Genomic DNA, 11,938 nt, shown 5'->3' on the forward strand with positions numbered 1-11,938 from the left:
ATATGTTTATAGCAGCCTTATTCATGATAGTTGAAACTGGAAACAAATGCCCTTCAATAGTAAGGAGTTAAACTATGATACATCCATAGCATAGAATACTGCTTAGCAATAAAAAAGAGCTATCAATACACCAATGAACTATTGATATATACAGCAACTTGGACAAATAGCTAGGAAAGTCTTCTGAGAAAACACAGCCAATCCTGAGAAGTTACTGTATTACTCCACTTATACAACATTTAGAAATGACAAATGTTAGAAATGGTAGACAGGTTTAGTGGTTGCCAGAGGTTATCGACAAAGTGGAAGGGGTGGTGAGAGGGAGATGGGTGAGATCATAAAAGGGCAATGCCAGGGATTCTTGGTGTTGGAACTGAACTGTTCATTACTATGATTGTGGAAATGTGAACCTACACAGGTGATAAAATTGTATAGAACTTAATCTGCATACAAATGAGTGCAAATAAACTGGGAAATCTGAAAAAGATTGGCACATTGTATGAATGTCAATATCCTGGTTGTGATAGTACAGTAGAGTTTTGCAAAATGTTACCATTGGGGGAAACTGAGAGAACTATACAAGGGATCTTTCTGTATTATTTCTTACAACTGAATGTGAATCTATAGTTATCTCAAAAAAATTTTAATGAAAAAAATAGGGCCTGGACTTGCCCTCATTTTTGCTGGCCCTTGCCCATCTGGAGTAGGTATTTGTTAAAATTTACCTTTTCTTTCTTCCTCTACAACCACCCCCTCCGGGGGGAGGAGTTCTCAGGTTTAGATCAGTTCTCTCCTTTTTTTACAGAAATTGTTCTCCTCAAGTGACTGCCATTCTTGGGTGAGAGCTTTGGCCACAGAAAACTCAGAAATCTGAGAAATGAAATTTCTTGGGTTGGGGGTAAGTGGAACCTTGCTTCTTCTTATCCCAGGGCCATAGCCTGTAGCTTCAAAAAAAACAAGAGAAAAAGCGTGACTCCAAAGGCACACCCCTTGCATAGCTTTCTCTCAGCCTCCACTGAAGAATTAGTATGTTGTACCCATCTCAAGATAGACTCACTTCTCCTATAGCCTCATTCCACCATGTGATGCCGAGGTTAGTGGCATAATTATCTGTCTCCCTAGTTACATCAGGAAATTGTGGATTGGCACTCTGTCCCATTCCTCTCTGTACCCCTTAGCACACAATGGTGTTCAATAAATGTCTGTTGAATGAATGAGTGTTGAACCTGACTTCATTACTGTTCAGTTCCACTGGAGGGAGGAGAGGGGCAGACACAGTGGTTCTTCAGGAGACATGCTATGTGGATATTCTTGTCAAGATTTATTTCTCAAGGCTGGAATCAGTGTCAACATGATATATATATATTTTTTCCCTTTGATTTGCGTTTCAGGAGTAAGTTCCTGCTGAGCAATTCTAAAAGAATGGTTAAGAGGAATTTTGGGCCAGAGACTTGAAGAGGAGAGTTTTCTTAGCCTTTGGAGTCATGGCAAGCTGTCCCTTCTGATTTCTGAATATTTGGAAAAGAGTCCTATAAGAAAAATTGAAGTAAAGGATTGGGCCCTATGTGGCTGACAGCCTCACCATTCTCTCCAGGCTGACTGTCTCCACCCCTCCTCTGAGCTGTTTCCAGGGGACTGACTCATCCAAGATGTTTTGCAAATTCTTCTTGATTGATATGTTGAAGCAGCACCCCATCTTCTCAGCATCTCTGTAAGGCCAGCTCTGCACGTAACAAATTGCTTCATTCATTCAAAATTTTGAAAGTTTCACTTCACGAATTCTTGAATCAAACGTCTTCAGCTGAGTGAAGAATAACAGCAGAAATATCAACCGGCCTGTTGGCAAGGAAAGAGGGTTGGGTTTGAGGTCTCCAAGGATGCATGCTCCAAACATCAAAGTTTAGGTCTCTGGCCCAATCATCCTAATATCTGTGAGCACTAGCCTACTCAGGCAGTTGCACTATGTTTTTTTGTTTTGTTGTGTTTTGTTTTTGTTTTTGTTTTGCCTTAGTGGGACAGTAATTCTCCAGCTGGCAGCTTTATGTGATTAGAAATGGAGAGGCAGGACTTGCCCCTTATTACTCCTCCGGTGTTTGGGTAAAATGACGTCTGTCCTCCCTCCTTACTGTGCTTCTCCTTGCATTGCTTCAGGGTGCAGGCCTGTGGGTTTCCTTACCTTGATGGCCATTAGGACTGATGGTGCCCTGGGCTGTCTGGTTGGTCATCGGGAGCAAACTCTAGTGTAAAAGGTACCCGTGCGTGGGGGCACGTACTTGTTCACCTTCTGGATTTATGTAGATGAGGTCCTTATTGGAGAATACGCAATGTTATTGTGGGACAGTGATGATGATGGTGCCTCTAGGTGAGGTGTTAGGAACCAAAGTACCAGATAACCACAGTGAGCAGTTGCTAGACTGTAGATCCCAGTGGGGTGGGAGAAGGAAAGGAGGCTGCCTAGAGTTGCTGTAGGAGATCTGTAAGGAAACATTATAGGTCAAATCAACACTATGCTAGACATACGTGTATAAGTCATGTAAAATCCTAGCATCCAGAATAACAGGGATAGGAATTTCAGGACTTGGCAGTCTCTTTTGAAAACGCCAAAGGGTAGATGTGGGGTGGGTGGCAAGCATATCTGGTCAGAAAATCTTGCTCTTTGCTCTCTGTAAATTCCCACAGGCTTTCTCTGACACTTTGCCTGGAGATGATCTGTCTCCACCAGCCTCTGCTGACCAGCTTATTATTGTGTGCATCAACTCAGCCTCTTTCACTTCTTTGGACTGAGTCAGCTCCGCCGCCCACTGCTTAGTCCTGACTAGAAATTTGCCAGAGGAGAGCACAGGCCTGGACCAGTAGGTTAGAGTCCTTGCTCTCTGGAGGGGCCATGGTTTGGGGATGTCAGAGAGAAGGAGGAAAGATTGAACGCCATATAATTTAAAACATTTTCTTTTATCCCTGATACATGCTTGGCTGTATCTCAAGTGTGTGTAGAGTACTGTTATGATTTACATAATATAAAGCTATTTAGACGGTCACTGAATTTATAGAAACTTTTCATCATTTACATTTTTCTAATCAATAGATATTAAAAGGAAAAGTACTATCAAGTAGGAGTGTGTGAAATTTTTAGGTATTATTATAACAGTTTTCTTATTCTTAAAGGAGGTGGGGAATCTATAGGTTGAAAGCTGCCACTTTTTTTTTTTGGAATAACTTTCTGAAGTGTTTCTTGTGCTTTTAAAAATGTTTTGAACTTTAGCTGTTTTTTCTGACTTAGTGAAACCAATTTGAGGGTAAATTATCTCTGTGGTATACTTGTAACATGAGAGGAGTGATTAATCAAAATAATATCCCTAATGAAATAGTGGCTGTAGGCAATGATAGTCAGTGGCCACCAAAAACACTGGGTGAAAGTTCATGTGAGAGACTTTTAATGAATGGACTAGGCTGGCATCATCTGAACCCATCACTGATTATCTCTAAAAGTTAGACAGTCAGACATTCTATGCCTTCTGATGTGATTCAATAGGAAGTCACAGCATTATCTACGTCATCTTGTGGCTAAAAATACTGAACCTAGATATAGTTAAGTTTCTAGATCCAACTACCAGTTATATGGGATGCAGAGGAAAGGGAAGCATATTGGATGGCACCCCCAAGGATGCATTCAGCCACTGAATAAATGACTATTCAAATAATAAAGGGCATGGGGAAGAATGGGAGAGAAATCCATTTTGGATAAATAGATACTTAAAAGGCTAACAAAATAAATGCTATGTGTGGACTTTGGATCCTGATTTGAACCAATTAACTATAAAAATATATTTTTGAGATGATAATGGAAGATTAAGGCAAGTTATTAGATGATAGTAAGAAGTTGCTATTAATTTTATTAGATAACAATATTGTAGTGATGTTAAAAAGAAAAAAGTTCCAATTACTTAAAGATACTTACTGATATATTTATAGGTAAAATAATAAGAGTTCTAGGATTGGCTTTGAAATACAATAACAAAAAGGTGGTGTAGAGATGAAGTAAAAATAGCAGGACTAGACAGGCATGGTGGCTCACACCTGTAATCCCAGCACTTTGGGAAACCAAGGTGGGCAGATCACTTGAGGTCAGGAGTTCGAGACCAGCCTGGCCAACATAGTGAAATCCCGTCTCTACTAACAATACAAAAATTAGCCGGGCCTTGTGGTGGGCACCTATAATCCAGCTATTCGAGAGGCTGAGGCAGGAGAATCAATTGAGCCCAGGAGGCAGAGATTGCAGTGAACAGATATTATGGTACTGTACTCCAGTCTGGGCGAAAGGATGAGACTCAGTCTCAAACAAAAACAAAATAGCAGGATTGTCCATAATTATTGCAGCTGGGGATAAGCACCTGAGGGTTCATATTCTATTTTTTCTATTTTGTATGTTGTTTGAAAACCTGCATAACACATGCTTAAAGTCTAATTGAAACAAGTTCTAGTTTTTATTTATAGGTCTCAGAGAAATGAAGCAGAGGACATACGTTATAGAATCGGCTATGCCTCTTATTGATGCTTTTATTTTTCTTTCTTAAGAATATGTTTTAAAGGTGTCTATAAGATTAGAAGATGAGAATGCTGTAAACACAGGCTTTGGCTGTCTCAGGTGAGGGGAGCAAGGGTCCTGAGAAGGTGGTGGTAATGGTCGGTCAGATGGCCAAGTGCAGGAGGGCCAGTGCTAATTTAACCGAGGATTGTTGGGGGCATGTTTCTTTCTAATATATTTCCCTTTTCTGCTAAATTTGAGGCTGGGCACTATGTCTCAGTTATTGACCTATCCTTAGTCCTTTCCAGAGTGGTGGTGAAAATTTTAGGCACTTAATGCAATATCGACTTGATAAATAATTAAATTTTAATGAATTGGCATCAACTTTTTATATGAGTGATGTAGTTAAGGCTTTAACGAATGGTTAATGCAGTGAGTAGGCTGTTCTAAACAAATCCTTAGTCTTGAAGAGCAAACGGCCACTATTAGGTGTGGAGAACATTATGCCAGATAAATATGTCATCTTCATTATGGTTAGGCACGGGGCTGTTTTTAGATGGAGTCACTGTACCTGCTTTTCAGCCTCATGAATCCCCATTATGATCTCCCTGGTTATAACAAACACACATAATGCTAAAGATACTACTTTCTTAGGGACAGCGTTACAGCATGGAGACACAAGATTACTTGTAAACGAGGAGACAAAAGGAGCTTCAATAAAATTACTTCCTATCAAGTGTAAGAAACCTCTACAATAAGTTATTAAGTACCTTTAAGGTAGCTCACATTAATGTTCCATCGAAACAACTAAATGAGATTTTAAGTAAAATAGAAAAAGAGAATACAGATGAATGTAAAGAAAAGGGGAGAATGGAAAATGAAGAAAACAAAGAGAAGCAGGTTTGATGGAAATTGCCCTGCCATCCTGAAGCAATGGTGAAAGCAAATCTAATGAGTTTCTCTGCTTTCAGTTTTCAAAATAAGACACATTTCTCAAATATGAAATGCAGTCCATTATCTGTCAATAGTGTTCTGAGTTGTCTTCAGGCAGCAAATATATGCCATAAAATAAACTGCAAACTCCCCACTCCTCCTTTTGAGGGGTGGCACAAATTTAGCCTGTTTGGAAAATTGGTTATTGATGACAGTTTTTATAGTCTAACTGGAGAAATTCACTGATGGATGTGATGTGATGTCTGTGTGTGTGTGTGTGTGTGTGTGACAGTTCATAGATTTTATGGAGAAAACTTTTAACATCTCTGAAACCAAGGTGTGTGTATCAGGGTTCAATTAGTAGCATTTTTTTCTTGATGAATTACAAAATTTTGTAGAATATTATAGTCAGCCATGTCTTATATTGTACATTTGATCTTGATGAATTATAAAATTGTGTAGAATATCATAATCAGCCGTCTTAAATTGTAAATTTGATTTATTTGAGGGGGGAGAAGGAAGAGTATAGAAGAAATGGAAGAAAATGTGATGTCCTTTGTAATGGCATCATTTAGAAAAACTTTTTTAAAAACTTTAATTCCTACTTTTTGTTTGTATGACTATTTAGGGGTAAAAGTCCCATCTGCTTATATTCCTTAGAGGGACCCATGAAAATTGTTCAATTCTTCCTTCTGAATGGTCCTTCACTTTTTTCTCTTACCTTTTCTCTGCTTTTTGTATACTTGTAATTTTGGCTTGCCAAGCTTCACATGCACAACTTCCCAAAAGGTGTTTATGACTTAGATCAGCCATTGATTTGAGAAGAATTAGCTGTGACAAGATACAAAGACAGCACCCAGATCTGTACCATAAGGTGGAACACAGATGCCCCTTAATATCTTCATGAATACCCCTTCGGCTACACCCAAACATGCTTATGTGTGGCCTACAAGCTGTGCTTCTGCTTCCATTTCTCACAACTGATTTCTGGTTTTCTGGTTTTCTGGGTACTTACTCATGCTAGATGCCACACAGCTGCAAAGTTCAGTTCAGCAGCTATGAGAAAAAGGGGACTTGGCTCTGCCCCACAGAGCTTTAACCCTTTAAAGCAATTCCTTTTGTTCCTTTGCAGCTGTAGGTCTTTGTAGATTTCCACTGAGAGCCGGGGACATTAACCATTGTGGGCTCAGTTGGCAAGTCGTCAGTCACACGGAGAGGAAGTGAAGCTGGAAACTCCAATGCCTGGCACCCTCAGGTCAGGAGGCTTGAATGTTGATTTGTGATGTAGGCCCAGGTTTTGTGAGACAATGAGTCTCAGATGAACAGGTGATAGACCATAGCAGGGACTGGCTCAGCAATGTGGAACTGCCAGAGGGTCTGGAGGAGAGGCCAAAGGCATCTGTTTGGATACTGGTTGCTGAAAATCAGATGAATTTGGACAATAGATGAAAGAAAGCAGTATCAGTCTCTGGCTGTATCTATCACCCAAACAACTGGCAAAAATTCAGTGAAAAATATTCATTGAGGCAATTGAACAAAATCAGTGTCTGCAAGGCTTAAGAGTTCTGGGCATACACTCACTGCAGGCAGTGGATGCTTTCTAAAGCATCTAGTTTAGAAATCTAGTGATGTTCACTTGTGTTCTATGCAAATGTCCTTTATACATCCATATAGTTACTGTTTCATCAGACCCAATCTTTCCTCTCCAGAAACCAAACAAAATGTCACCTCCCCCTTGGAGAGAGTTAGTCATTGACAGAAACATAATTTCACTTACCCAGCAAGAGAAATGTTGACACTGACAAGAAGATAGTACCTTTTACTTTCAAAACTGTTTTATAGGAAACCATTTAAGCTAAAATAGCTTTTTCTTCCATTTTCTCCATTTTATCAGCAATGATTACCCCCTTTGCTGTTCCAGTGGCCCTGCCATGTCAACCCACGCCCACAGTGCCTGAGACTGATCTGATTGATCTCTGGTTTAAAATGAAGATTAGACACACATGGGCCAGGTCTTAGGGTTGGGGCACCTGAGACGATCTTGGGCAAGGGTTTAGTATCCTGGCAAGGTTAGCTTTGTAGCAGTGAGGGGATGTTCATGTGAAGGAAACATGAAAGCTCAGTGCACTGACAGCCCCCATGCTGGGCCTACCTCTGTATCAACACTGCGTTGAACAAAGTCATAGCAAGGAAAAGAGCTGTCCCAGATCCTGAAAAAGGACTCAGAACAGGAGAAAGCCAAGGAGAGTAGCAACAAAGCGGGCCATGTGTCTGTGTCGCCATCTAGAGGCAGATATCTTTGTGGTTAGGAGGGCATCTTGGGAGTCCTGTTGCCTGTCTTTAAATCCCAGTGCACCATACCACACTTCCTGGGCTCTGGGAACATTGGTGAGCCTCTAACTCTCTTCGAGCATTATCTGTAAAATGAAGATAATAATGATTCCTACTTCGCCCGGGGCTTTGATGATAATGCACGTATATCATTTAGCTCAGTTCCTGTCACATAGTAAGTGCTCAATAAATGTTACACTAGCTTTTTATTCCTTCATCAATCATATCGGCCTTTCTCATCAGTCTGTGAACTCTCCTGGAATGAGAATTCTATCTTATTCATCATTTTACTCTCACATCTTCCTTCACCTCTTCGCAACCTTAGAACAGCCTCGAGGCAGTCTCTCTCCTTGCTTCCATAACATGGGTCTCTCCTGGTTCATCTCAGACCTCACTGGCTATTCCTTCCCGGTTTTCTTTGCTGCATTTTTCCTCAACTAGATCTCTAAATGTCAGCTTTTTCCTTGGACTTCTCCCCCTTTACTCACTCTCCAAACTCTAAAATAGATATTTTCTGAGCTGAAATCTTCTCTGGATCCTAGACTCACATAGCCTAATTTTTACTAGATACCTCTGCTCAGAGGTCTCAGAGCAAGTTGGATTTCAGAAACTATGGCTTCAAAATCAAAATTATTGTTTCCTTTTCTTCCCTTATCAAATCATCTCAGTATCTGGCTCCACTATCCATCTAATTTCTGAAGCAGAAACCTAGTAGTCTACTTCTTGTTCTCTCCCCATAGCTAATCTGTTAGCAAGTCCTTGTGGTTCAGTCTCCAAGGACCTCAGAGCCAGCAACTTCCCTCCACCTCTCTGCCACCACTCGAATCCAGGCTGTCTTCATCTCTCTCTTGGAATGTGCAGGAGCTCTCTAACTGTTCTTTCTGTCTCTACCCATGACTTCTGACAGTCCACTTGCCATGTGCAGACAGAGAAATCTTTTAAGATAACAATCGAATTACATCCTCACCTTGATGAAATTCATCATGATTTTCCATTGCTTATAGCATAATGGCCAGGGTCCCCAAAAGGGCCTACAAAGGCCCACAGGCTCTGGCCCTGCCCCTGCCTATTTCTCAAGCATCCTGGCACTTGCTTCTTCCTCTCACTCCCCATTCTCCAGTCTGGTGAGCCTCCTTTACACTCGTTTTATGTCTGGAATCTTTTCATGGTTGTTCCTGCTGCTTGGGAGCCTTTTCTCCCAGCTGCCATGGCTGCTCCTCTGGCTCTCCAGATCTTGTTTTGAACGTTGTCTTCTAGTGCGGCCCACGCTTCTCCTAGTGTGCTCTGTTCCAGCCTCCTGTTGATTGCCTTCACAGCACATTCCACAATTTGCAATTTGTAATTCTTTTATTTAATTGCCTTGTGTCTCTTTCTCTCACTGAGACACCTTGAGGTATCCCTGGTGCCTAGCATAATGCCTAGCACATAGTAGGACTCCACAAATCCTTGGCTATTGAGTGACTCCAACAAAGTGCTTTGGAGAGGTGCTTTGAATGAATGAGCGAAGTTAGTGATATCTAAAAGTGTGTGGTTCTTTTTGGGTGATTGCATTGTTATCAAGAGAGAAAGTGTCAAGCCAGAGGGAGGCACATAGTTTAAAGGAAAGACTGGAGGCTTTGGGGGTATAGCTTGAGTCTGCCTCTTATTAGCTGTGTGAACTTGGGAGTGTTTCTTCACCACTCCCAGCTTTAATTTTCTTATCTGTAAAACGGGGATTAAACATGTGTATGTCAGCATCATGAATATTAAATGAGATAATGTATGTAAATCCTCTGGCACAGAGCTGGCACACGGAGGTACTTGATACCTGGGCATTTCATTCCTTCTACCAAATAAAAACTCCATGGAGTTGTAGGCATCAGTGAGCTGGGAAGAAAGGTACTTTTGGAGGAGAGAGGCTGTCTGGGTGCCAGCTCTCTCCCAAGCCTCATCCTCTGCTCTTGCCTCCAAATCACATTGTATCAGGAATCTCAGATAAGTACAGGAAGCACATTTTGCCAGCAGTGAAGATTGCCAGTCATTGTAGGACACATGGGCCAGATAATTGCCCTTGTTTCTCCTTCCTTGAAGTTGCAAATTTCAAATGTAAAGTTCTCAGATCTTTCGGTTTGGAATATGAGTGTATTTTGGGGCGAAGCCCAGTGTCATTTTTTTTTCCAATTTTTTTCCAGCTAAGTTTTACAATACCCTCCTGACTCCCACCTCCATTGTTTGAAAAGCCTGCTCAGATGAATGTGAGGAGGCCTCTAAGAGCTCCTAACCATATTTCACTAAGTGGCTCTATTTGCTGTTGTTTCCATGTCTGCTTTTAAAGATGTTCCCTTTGTCCAAAAATCTGCTCCTTGCTCTTTACCCTGTTCCTTGAGCAGGTAGAGAGAATTTTATCTTATTCTCTCTGCATCAAGGCCGCATTGAACAAACTCATTGCAAGGAGAAGAGCTGTCCCAAGTCCTGAAAAAGGACACACTTTCATGGGATCTTAGCTGCTCCCTCTCACTTGACTTCTAGATTCCTGCCTTTTCTTTTCCCATCTCCTTCCTGTCCTGTGCCTACCATCTTTCTTGCTCTCTGTCCCTCCATTCCTCTCTAGTCCCTTATCCACACTGTCTCTCCTTTTATGGTTCATTTTATAATCTTTCTGCTCTAGGGTCCTCTTTGATGGATAGTTGGTGGTGTGGATGCTTGGGTGCCCCGTGCCATATCCCTGGGTCTACCTGTGATTTCAGCTGCAGATGTAAAAGATGCTTTTAGACCCTCCTTGCTCTCTCTGCTTCTAGGCCTCAGGGCCTTCTCCAATGCCCAAGCAAGTAGCTCACCTCCAGCAAGTGCAGCCGAGTTATCAGTCCAGGGATTACTCTCAACCAGTGGGGGGATTAGAGCAGTGATCCTGGGTCTTGGTAACTAATTAGATTTTGCATCGAGGGAGATGGAGGAGTCTGAGATGATTGCCAGGTTGTTGAGGCTAAAGAGACCAGCAGAGTTACAGGGATGGTACAGGAGAGACATCAGGTGGAGACGAATGACCTCAGGGCAGGGATCATATTTTATCTCTGTATTCCCAACACCTAGCATAGTGCCAGCGTTTGTGTTCACAAAAGTTTTGCTGAAAGGGTCAACCCATTTCTTCATGTGCTGTCCCTTTCATGAAAGCTGTTCTACTGATATTGGGAAGCCAGGTGTGGCTACCCATGCACCTTAACACTGTCCTCAAGATAGTGATAGATTTTTTTCTCTTTCAGTATTTGTTCTGTTGTTGCACAGAACATCAGCATCAGATTCATAAAACTGCTATTTCCTTGTCATTTGTCAGGCCACTTTGGAAGTCATTTGCTTTGGGGGAAGATTAATCTTCTGGAGTATCAGTATTTCATGGTATTTCAATAAGCATCCTAAGTGGCTCAGCACTTGTGAATTATTTAGCACTTATATATCACTTATATTCTCCAGGAGCTCAACATTAGTTAATTCTCATGACACTTAAGAGATAAGTGTCATTTCAAGTCATGATTTGTATATGTTTCAAGTTTATAAGTGTTCTCCACTGCTTTTTTTTTTTTTCCAGTAGCTGTTTCATTTTCTATCGCCAGGACTTCTATTTAATTTTGTTTACTGCTGTCTTTGTGGACTTGGAACATATGAAGACTTTTGTTCAACAAAATGTGCAACAGCTCAAAGAGACCTACAGGGCCCTTTGTCCACGTTCCTCGGAATTAGAGTTTTGTAATGGAGATATAGCAGCAAGGGATAAACAAGGACGTTGCTTCATGAATGGCAGAGTTGTCCTGAGTTCTAGCTGTTTCTACCCTTGGGCGGTTATCCAGGAGGCTTCACAAAAACATCCACCACCAAACCTTCCCACCACCATTCCAGCCCCTCAAGTGGCGAGAGTGTGAGCATTAGCTTGGGAATGGGTGCCAGCATGCTGCCCTGGAAGATGCCTGAGTGAGTAACGGGGTGCACACCAAGGAACAGGGCACCCTGATGGGGCATGTGTCTCTGGTGACAGCCACAGCGACCCTTCATTGCCCTTTGAGGGTCTGTATACTGAGAGGCCAGGAGGCAGCTGAATGCTGCCAGAGAAGGCCGTACACCACCCAGGAAGAGGCATAACAGCAGGCAGCTCCAACACTAGATCAACCCAGATATAGAACA

Source organism: Pongo abelii, chromosome 11, assembly GCF_028885655.2.
Source record: "Pongo abelii isolate AG06213 chromosome 11, NHGRI_mPonAbe1-v2.0_pri, whole genome shotgun sequence".
NCBI lineage: Eukaryota > Metazoa > Chordata > Mammalia > Primates > Hominidae > Pongo > Pongo abelii.